The following is an 11,271-nucleotide window of genomic DNA, read 5'->3' as shown; positions in this document are numbered from 1 at the left end:
CACATTAGGGATTTCATTGAAATATGCGACACCTTCAAGTTCAACGGTGTTTCTGAAGATGCTGTGAAGCTGAGACTGTTCCCATTCTCTCTGAAGGACAAGGCTAAGAGCTGGTTACACTCTCTACCAGCTGGTTCGATTACTACTTGGGAAGATCTTGCTCAGAAGTTTCTTACTAAATTCTTCCCTATGGCGAAGACAGCTACACTCAGGAATGTTATTACTCAATTTGCGCAGCAAACGGGAGAATCGCTAAGTGAAGCTTGGGAGCGCTACAAGGAGACGCTTAGGAAGTGTCCTCATCATGGAATTCCTGATTGGATGATCATCACTTGTTTTTACAATGGGTTGGGAGCACAGTCCAGACCTATGCTTGATGCAGCATCAGGCGGAGCATTATGTGCAAAGAGCTATGAGGAAGCTTATGATCTAATTGAACTGATGGCTGCTAATGAATATCAGTATCCAACCCAGAGATGTCCACAGGGCAAGGTAGCAGGAGTTCTTGAAGTGGATACAGCTACGGCTATCACTGCTCAACTAAAGGCGTTGTCTATGAAGATCGATTCTCTGGCTAACTATGGTGTTAAGCAGATAATTAGTGTTTGTGAGCTGTGTGCAGGTCCGCATGCGACAGAACAATGCGCTATATCTAGCGACTCAGCTCAGTTTGTGAGCAACTTTCAGATATCGCAACAACCAGTTCCAGACACTTATCATCCTGACAACTGGAATCATCCTAACTTCAGCTGGAGCAACAATCAGAATGTGATGCAACAGCCATTCCAGCAGTTTGGAAATAAGCTATTTAACCCTCCTGGTTTTCAGCAACAATTTACACCAAGACAACAACTCCAACTTCAACAACAAACTCATGATGCAGGTCTATCTTCGAATGAAAAATCTGAATTGGAGGAGTTGAGACTTATGTGCAAAAACCAGGCTCTTATATGCCAAAGCCAGGCTATTTCTATCCAGAATCTGGAGAACCAAATAGGGCAAATTGCTAATGCCTTATTGAATCGACCACCAGGAACGCTTCCTAGTGATACAGAAGCCAATCCAGGAAAGAGGGAAGTTGAAGAACATGTGAACGCCATCACCTTAAGGTCTGGAAAGGTCGCAAGCCCCCAAATTCAGCAAGACGAAGAGCCTGAAAAATCTCAAGATTCAGAAAATGCAGTTGTGGCTGAAGAAGATGTGCAGAAGGAAGTAGAGGTGGAACCAAGGAAGACTACTGTGGAACACACTCCTCCTGAGGGTAATACAGGGGAGAAACAGATCTATCCTCCACCTCCTTTTCCAAAGAGGCTGCAGAAGAAAAATCCGGATAAGCAGTTTGAGAAGTTTTTTGAGGTGTTCAAGAAACTTCATATCAACATACCTTTCGCTGAAGCTCTTGAACAGATGCCTAGCTATACGAGGTTTATGAAAGGTATTCTCTCTCAGAAAGTGAAGCTCGATGACTTAGAGACCGTTGCTCTAACGGAGGAATGCAGTGTTGTGCTGCAACAGAAGTTGCCTCCGAAGCTTAAAGATCCTGAAAGCTTCACTATTCCTTGCACCATCGGAAACTTGTCGTTCGACAAGTGTTTATGTGATTTAGGAGCTAGCATCAATCTGATGCCCTTATCTATCTTCAAGAAGCTTGGTCTGCCTGATCCGAAACCAACATACATGTCATTACAACTAGCTGACCGTTCCATCGCTTATCCACGAGGTATAGTGGAGGATGTCTTGGTCAAGGTGGATAAACTCTTCTTCCCTGCTGACTTTATAATTCTTGATTTCGAGGAAGATAAGAAGATTCCCATTATCTTGGGAAGATCATTCTTGGCTACAGGCCGAATTATGATCGATGTGCAAAAAGGAGAGCTTACGATGAAGGTTCATGATCAGAAGGTCACTTTCAATGTGTTCAAGGAAATAAAATTACCCACAGCTAAAGAGGAGTGCTTTAAAGTAGAGCAAATTCAGGTTTTGAATGCACCTCTATGGAAGAGGAAGTTGGATGTGCCATTCGATTCTCTTGGGTTAGCAGAGCTGAAAATTTCTCAGGATCATCTCGAGTCATCTATTGGAGATGCTCCTACACTTGAGCTCAACCCACTACCAAATCACTTGAGTTATTCATTCTTAGGTGCACCCCCTGACAAGGGGTTGGGATATATCTTTGATGATGTAGAGGGTAGCCGAACGGATCCTCCAGTGCCTATAGAGGGTTCTTCTCATGTGCAGCAGGTAGTTGATAGGACTGGTGTTGGTGACGAGCAGTACAGGCGAGTAATTAGGCGTATGGAGGCCATGCACGACATTCACCGTCATTTTGCTGAAGATTTGACACACGCTTTCGGTACTATTTTCTGAGACACTAGTGGCGAGGTTGATTGGCCACCTGATCCTCCACCCGACGAGGGTGAATCTCCCGCTAATTAGGTATGCCTGAAATCCTTATTATTGCCTTCAATGAGGACATTGAAAATTTTAAGTTTGGGGGTGATAATGTAAGGATTAGTAGTGTGTGTCCATATAGATTCATATAGATTCATGTTGCATGTTTAGTTGTAGTTCATTCATATTTTTGTATGATTGTTCATTTAGGACATATTTGTTTGTTTTTATGTAATTTCATATAGTTGCATTTGCATGCATATTTAGCATGATCCCTTAAGATGAACTATGATATTTAATAAGTTGATGTTGATTTCAGTGTGGTGATGACGAATAGAGGGATGTTTAAGTCCTAATAAATTGATTTGCATGCCAGAAACAAATATTTTCACAAAGTCTTATAGGGTTGCATTTGATCTAGATCATGATCATACTTGTTTGTTGTTGAGATTTAATCACTTGGTTATATTTAGAATTTGTGATATTCTCGTAGTGACGTAAAAACACTGATTCTTTTTATCTGGAGAAAAACTTGGATTTCATTGCTAGTTGTTGTAAGGCTAGGTGTCAAATGGCTAGTAGCCGGCTCATATTTTTATGAGTAGTCTAGGGTTGAATGAGATGGAGCGAAACACACTCATTCAGAAATTGTTGAAAAAAAAGAAAAAAAAAGAAAAAAAGAGAAAAAAAAAGAAAGAAAAAAAGTATGTGTTTATGCATAATTGATCAAGAGTGAGCTCTTTAATACTCGAGTTATTAAGTTTTAGGGGACTTTGTGCCTAGTGACCTAAGGCTTTTATAGTCTGGGATCCACTAACCTAACGCTCACTACATGGGTATTATTGTATAAGTCTTTTGGGACCTCATTCATTGCACGATCAAATAAGCATCTTTGCTATGTGTTCAATAATAGTGTGAATCCTTGTATAACTCTAGTAGAAAGGAGGTGTTGTGAGTCATAATGCGTTTATTGTCTATTCTGTTTATAAACTTTTGATTGTTTCAATGATAGATAAGTTAGGGTTATTGATCTAGTATCGAGAGTATATCTGTTAAGCATCCATACACGCACGTTTCTGATTTGTGAGTTGGTTTGTGGGATTTATTCAAACTCTGTTTTAAGTTATTGCATTCTTAGAGGCATTGGCTTATTCATTTGGTTATGGTTATTCTGAGGGGATCGATTGCATTATCATTTAGTTGCATTCACATAGTTGCATTCATGCATTAGGTTTGTTTTGTAGTTTTGAGTATGTTTATGCTTGAGGACAAGCATCGATTCAAGTTTGGGGGTGTGATAAGTGGATTTTATATCCACTTGGAATGCTTTATTACAAGCTTAAATTGGTGTTTTGGACTCAAGTTGTTGGTATTTTGATGTGTTTTTGTGTTATTGCATTTCAGGTATTAGTTAAATGAAGAAAAGAGCTTTTAAAGGAAATATGATGAAAAGTGATCAGAATTGGAATCCAAGGCCATTGTCAAGTTGTAGAGAATCTCAATAGCTTCGCGTGGGCAGTTGAATCGCCTAATTCTGACGAGTAGAACTCAAGTTATGGTCAAAACAAGATTCATCAGAATATTTTTCCAGACAGTAGCTGAGCGCCCGCTCAGCAGAGCTGAGCGCCCGCTCAGGGCGCGGCTGGTCGCTGATTTCGCTGAAAAAGCTTTTTTTGAGTAGAATTTGACGATTTTAAGGGCCCAGGTCCACTAGGGGCGTATATATACTTAAAAAAAGGGTTTTCATCATCCGGGAAGATTGGGATACCAAGGAGAAGACCTAGAAGCACAGAACAACTCCGAAAAAGAAGATCTTGTTTTCAACTTGTGATTCTTTGAATTAGTTGTAACTTTGGATGCTCGTTTTCATTCTTGTTGAACCTAGATCTCGTTTATTCGTACTTTGATTATTATTTAGTTTATTAAGACCTTGTTTTATACCATGCTTTCATTGGAACCCATGGTGACGATGAGTTCGATTATGGGCTAATCGTTGTCATGGGATTCTAGCGGATTTACTTATGGATTTCAATAGTTAATTGTTTCGATATCTTGGTGTGTGGTGATTGATTGATATCCTAGTATTGGTTGTGCTTATTCGTCTTATGTGCGTAGCTAACATATAAGATAACGTGTTAATCTCTATTGAAGCGACAGTGAATATAGAGGTTTAGAACATGCCATGCTAGCATAGGTTCATGTATGTGTATGCATGATTCGTAGGTAACTCTAACCGTTTTACTTGCCCTATGTAATCAAGATAGATAACTTGTTCTTAAACCGTTATGTTTTCAAATTCTATAGACATATAGGGTCTCAATATAATTGGTGCCTATTCAGCTTCTATCTCTTTTGTGGATGTCTGGTAGAATGGTACTCGTGCAACGAAAGTTGGCGTTTATCAGTTTCGTGTTATCTGATTAGTGTCCTCACTATCACATGCTAAGGTTAAAAACAATAAGGCTATTGAATGAAGTATTTAATGAAGTTAGAATCCCATGTTTGTCATATATAGTAATTCAACCTCAATTTTCTTAGTTAATGTTATTTAATATAATCTTTTAGTTTAATAAAAACCCAATTTGTTATTTGTCTTAGCATTGAGTGATAACCATACATTGTTGCATAGGTGCATAAATTGAACTTAACCTAAACCAGTCTCTGTGGGAACGAATCTGATTTATATCTTATACTACTTGCGAACGCGTATACTTGCGTGAATATTAGCGCGTGTTTTCGCCCTAACACGCGCTACATTAGCGCGGGCGTGCCGGCCTTCTACCAGTAATCTTAATTTCTACCAGCTTTCACTTGCACACATCCTAAACACCATATTAGCATTAAAACCATGATAATTCACCTGATTCACGAAGTAAAGCCTGAAATGCAAAAACACTTGAAAACACGTTAAAACACAAATAACTTGAGCACAAATACACCAATTCAAAGCTTATTAGAGCATAAATAAGTGTCATAAATGCCACTTAACACACCCCCAAACTTGAATAGATGTTTGTCCTCAAGCATAAACAGACTCAAAGAACAAGAAATAAAAATGCATGAATGCAACTAATATAAATGCAACGATCCCCAATAGAATAACTCAACCAACCAACAAGCAACATATTAACAAATGCAGATATTCACATGAAGATCAATCAAATCATACAAATCAACTTACAAACTAGAGACGTGTGTGTGTGAAGATGCTTACAGATATACTATCGCAACTAGATCAATAATCATGACTCACTACTCATCAAGGCAATCGCAAGGTTATAAAAAGAATAAAAAGCTAGACTCAAAATAACTTATAACACTTCAATTCTTATATTGGAGTTTATACGGATTCATGCTTTTATTCATAAAAAAACAACACATATATGCTTATTTGACCGTGTAATGAGTGAGGTCCACAAAAGACTGATACAATAGTACCCATGTAACGAGCGTTAGGTTAGTGGATCCCAGACTATAAAAAGCCTTAGGTCACTAGGCACAAAGTCCCCTAAGAACTTAATAACTCGAGTACTAAAGAGCCCACTCATCATCAATTATACATAACACTTATTCTTTTTTTTCTCTTCTTTTTCTCTTTTTTCTTTTTTTTTTCTTTTTTTTCTCAATTTCTGAATGAGTGCATTTCGCTCCATCTCATTCAACCCTAGACTACTCATATAAATATGAGCCGGCTACTAGCCATTTGACACCTAGCCACACAACTAGCAATGAAATCCAAATTCTCCAATTTTTAAATATCCATGTCTTTTATTATTAAGAGAATACCCTAAATTCTAAATATAAACAAGCGATTAACCTCAATAAACAAACAAACCATGATCATGATCTAGCACTCTAGCAACATATAAGACTTAGTGAAATACAATTGTCTCTAGCATGCAAATCAACTAGATATGACTCAACATCACTAAATACGACATCACTACACTAACATCAATATCACTAGTCAATCGGAGAAATTATCAACGGGATCATGTTAAAATGTAAATGCATGAAACTATATGAACAAACTAACATAAAAAATACCAAAAATTAAAAAAAACTACATGGCAAAATATGCAAACTATATGAACTAAACTATATGAACATGCAAAACTATATACGACTCACACAAAGTATTCCTCCAACTACTACCCCCAAACTTAAAATATTCACTGTCCTCGGTGAAGGTAATAGTAAGGAATCAGGCATACCTACTTTGAATCAGAATCCTCACCCTCAAGGGGTGGAGTGTCAGGAGTGTCTGGAGGCGGATACACAGAGCCCTCACCAAATTCTGGCCACTGAATGTCAACTTCGGTGGCTCTAAATGCGGTCCCAAGTGCCTGGGTGAGATCCTGTGCAAAATGACTATGAATGTTGTGCATCGTATCCATCTCCTAGCAAGACGCCTATACTGCGTCGAACTCAAACCAGCTCCAATTAATGCTCCTTTTTCCTCCTGCTGTTGCGATGGTCCTCCTTCATCTCCTAGCTGAGATCTCCATGTAGTCATGCTCGCTTGACCAGCAGCTGGTCTCCCACTAGGTAAGTAGTCAAAAGAATAACCAAGCCCTCTCAGATCGGGCTTGCCTCCGTCCCATTCCTGCATCGTAGCCAAAGTCGTAGTGGGGATTGATTGTGGGGATCATGGGAATAATAGAATTGATTAGGAGAGGGAATTATGGGATGTGGGGGAGTAAAAATCGGTTAGGAATTGATATTGGGACCAAATTTCCGTTTTTCCCCCCAAAACTGCCTTAATTATTTTTTTCCAGGTCGGGACACGGTGTGGCCTTGCGCTGGGACGGCGTGGGCTACTTCTGCCAAACAGCGCGCGGCCGCGCCGGGTCTCTGTAAAAATGGCACGGCCGTGCGCTAGGACAATGTGGGCGGCCCAGGCTTCTGTAGTCAAACCTGATTTTTTCCATTTTCTTGATTTTTTGTGATTTTCTTCTTTTTTCTTGCTTCCTTTACTTACTAATATACAACAAACTTGGGTTGCCTTTCAAGAAGCGCTTCTTTTACTTCGTTAGCTCGACGTAGAATCTCGAGATCAAATGGAAAATAGAACGGTACTAACCACCTCGCGGTTTGCTGTGTCACCATAATAATGCTTCAACCATTGCCCATTCACCTTGAATTCTTGGCCCGGATCATTCTAAAAAATTTCCACCGCTCCATGTGGAAACACAGTTTTGATTATGAAGGGCCCTGACCATCTTGACTTCAACTTTCCAGGAAAAAGACGGAGGCAAGAGTTGAACAAAAGAACTTGTTGGCCTAGCACAAATTTATTGATCACTAGACCCCGATCATGCCACCTCTTGACTTTCTCCTTGTACATCTTGTTATTCTCATAAGCTTGAAGCCGAAACTCATCAAGTTCATTCAACTGAAGCATTCTCTTCTTTCCAGCTACATCCAAGTCCAGATTCAATTTCTTCAAAGCCCAATATGCTTTATGCTCGAGCTCCAAAGACAAATGACACCCTTTACCATACACCAACTGATACAGCGACATTCCCAATGGAGTCTTGTATGCTGTTCTATACACCCAAACAGCTTCATCAACCTTTAAAGACCAATCCTTCCTTGATGGACATATCACTTTCTCCAAAATTTGCTTGATCTTCCTGTTAGATACCTCAGCTTGATCATTTTTCTGAGGATGATAAGCAGTAGCAATGCGATGATTCACATTATACCTTTTCATCATGGCAGTAAACTTACGATTGCAAAAATACGACCCCTCATCACTGATTATGACTCTTAGAGTTCCAAACCTTGTGAATATTTGCATCTGAAGAAAATTAAGCACCATTTGCGCATCGTTTTTTGGAAATGCCTTAACTTCAACCCATTTCGACACATAATCAACTGCCAACAGAATATACTGATTGTTACAAGATGAGACAAATGGCTCCATGAAGTCAATTCCCCAAACATCGAAGACCTCAACTTCGAGAAGCACATTAAGAGGCATCTCATCCTTCTTAGATATATTACCCACTCGTTGACAATGATCACATTTCAAAATGAATTGATGAGCATCTTTAAACAATGTTGGCCAAAAGAAACCTGCTTGAAGAACATGAGCTGCTGTCTTTTCTATACCATAATGTCCTCCATAAGCCGTTGAGGGGCAATCTCGCAAGATCCCCCCCGTTTCGCTGTAAGGAATACGTCTCCTGATGATTTGGTCAGCTCCTATTGCTATGTGTTGTTGGTTTGGCATGTACTGCGGTTGCTGAAAACCAGGGGGTTGTACAGCTTAGTTGTATATTGCTGTTGAACCGCATTCTGAGCGCTGCTCCAGCTGAAATTATGATGGTTGTGGTTGTTGGGATGATAGGTGGCTGGAGCTGGTTGCTGCGATCGCTGGAAGTTGCTCACATATTGAGCTGATTCATTAAAAATTGCATACTGATCAGTCACATGGGCACCAGCATATAGCTCACAAACACTAGTGATTTGATTAACTCCATAATTAGCAAAAGTGTCCACCTTCATCGTCAAAGCCTTAAATTGGGCAGCGATAGCAGTTGCTGCATCCAACTCCAAAATTCCTGTTACCTTTCCCTGAGTAAGTCTCTGTGCAGGATTCTGGTACTCATTAGCAGCCATCAGTTTAATGAGTTGATAAGCTTCATCGTAGCTTTTAGCCCACAAGGCTCCTTCTGATGCTGCATCAAGCATGGGTCTAAAAGTAGCACCCAATTCATTACAGAAATAGTTAATGATCATCCAATCAGGCATGCCGTGGTGTGGGCACTTCCTTAGCATCTCCTTATATCGATCCCAAGCCTCACCCAGAGATTCTCCAGTTTGCTGAGCAAATTGAGTAAGGGCATTCCTGACTGCAGCAGTCTTCGCCATAGGGAAGAATTTAGTGAGAAACTTTTGCGCAAGATCCTCCCAAGTGGTGATAGACCCTGCTGGTAGAGAATGTAACCAACACTTCGCTTTGTCCCTCAAAGAGAATGGGAATAATTGTAGCTTAATAACATCTTCAGTCACATCATTGAATTTGAAAGTATCACAAATCTCGATAAAATCCCTGATGTGCATGTTTGGGTCTTCAGTAGGATTACCCCCAAACTGAACTGAGTTCTGTATCATCTGAATTGTGCTTGACTTGATCTCAAACGTGTTAGCCCTGATGGCTGGTTTGATGATGCTTGACTGAATGTCATTAATCTTAGGCTGAGAATAGTCCATCAAAGCCTTCGGATTTTCTGGTTGATCACCCATCTCAACTAATGCTGGTTCTTCAACTTTCTCTTCTTCTTCCTCAAAAACTTCTCTACGAACTACCACAAGTTCTTCCTCGGCTTTATCCAGAGTTCTCTTACGAGTACGCGAACGCGTATGCATACACCCTCGCTAGAGTACCTGAAATAAGACAAGGAAACAATTAAGTAACAATGTCTGAGTCAATGAACTTTAACGACCACTGATGGAAAGCACATAAACAAATAAATTAACACTGCAGTCCCCGGCAGCGGCGCCAAAAACTTGTTAGTCGCTAAACACGCGCTAATATTACACGCAAGTATACGAGTTCGCAAGTAGTATAGAATCTTTTCTAGTTCGTTCCCACAGAGACTGTATTGGTTAACTATTAAATTTATGCACCTAAACAACGATGTATGGTTATTATCTAATGCTATGACGATAACAAATTGAGGTTGTTTTATAACTAAGAATTATACTAGCAATTATAACTACGAGAATAAGATTGACTGAATTGATATATATGACAAACATGGGATTCTAACTTCATTACTTACTTCATTCAATAGCCTTATTATTCTTAACCTTAGCATGCAATGGTGATGACACTAATCAGATAACACGAAAATGATAAACGCCAACTTTCGTTGCACGAGTACCATTCTACCAGACATCCACAAAAGAGATAGAAGCTGAATAGGCACCAATTATATTGAGACCCTATATGTCTATAGAATTTGACAACATAACGGTTTAAGCACAAGTTATCTATCTTGATTATATAGGGCAAGTAAGATGGTTAAAATTACCTACGAATCATGTATAACAATGGCATGAACCTATGCTAGCATGGCAAGTTCTAAATCCTTAAATTCACTTTCGCTTCATTAAGAATTAACATGCTATCTTATAAGTTTACGACGCTCATAAGACGAATAAGCACAACCAGTACTAGAATATCATACAATTACCACATACTAAGGCATACGAATAATTTAACTAAAGAAATCCATAAGTAAATCTGCTAGAACCCCACGATAACGATTAGCCCATAATCGGACTCATCATTAACATGGGTTCCGATGAAAACATGATACAGCAAATGTAGTCTTTATACAAATAAATAAAACCAAGTGCAAACGAGAGTATAGGTTCAGCAAAATAAGAAACAAGCATCCAAATTACAACTTAAACAAAGATTCATAAGAATAAACTAGTTCGTCTTCGCCTTTGTTGAATTGTGCCAAAAGGTCTCTTGCCTTCTTCTCCTTGCACTCAGGTCCGTCTCTGACTTCTTGTTATTCAAAATGACCTAATATATGCTTATATAGCAGTCCATGCATCCCAGAAGTCCAACAATTCGAATTGTAAAATAATCAGGATTTTTATCTCCCGACACGGCGCGGCCGCGCGCTTCAATTGCTGGGAGCACCGACTCTCTCCTTCATGGCGCGGTCCCGCGCTCATGGCACGGTCCCGCGCTCATGGCGCGGCCGCGCGCTACATCAGCGCAGGCGCGCTGGCCTTCTGCCAGAAATCTTAATTTCTCCTCCTTTATTCCTTGCAGCTTCGAGCCAATCCTTCAAGCTTTCACTTGCACTCATCCTAAACACCATATTAGCATTGTAACCATGCTAATTCACC

General features: G+C 39.7%; 2 non-coding genes across 2 annotated transcripts; one reads left to right on the top strand and one right to left on the bottom strand.

Moving 5' to 3' along the window:
• Positions 1–204: 204 nt before the first annotated feature.
• On the bottom strand, positions 205–311 carry LOC141699147 (small nucleolar RNA R71). The gene has a single exon (XR_012565630.1). It is a non-coding gene; the product is annotated as a small nucleolar RNA R71 (small nucleolar RNA).
• An 8,837-nt stretch (positions 312–9,148) lies between these two features.
• Positions 9,149–9,255, top strand: LOC141699458 (small nucleolar RNA R71). The gene has a single exon (XR_012565921.1). It is a non-coding gene; the product is annotated as a small nucleolar RNA R71 (small nucleolar RNA).
• Positions 9,256–11,271: the final 2,016 nt, after the last annotated feature.

This window comes from Apium graveolens, chromosome 11 (genome assembly GCF_009905375.1).
Source record: "Apium graveolens cultivar Ventura chromosome 11, ASM990537v1, whole genome shotgun sequence".
Classification (NCBI taxonomy): domain Eukaryota; kingdom Viridiplantae; phylum Streptophyta; class Magnoliopsida; order Apiales; family Apiaceae; genus Apium; species Apium graveolens.
Note: the sequence above shows the minus strand (reverse complement) of the source record. Positions and strands in the feature narration are given on the sequence as shown.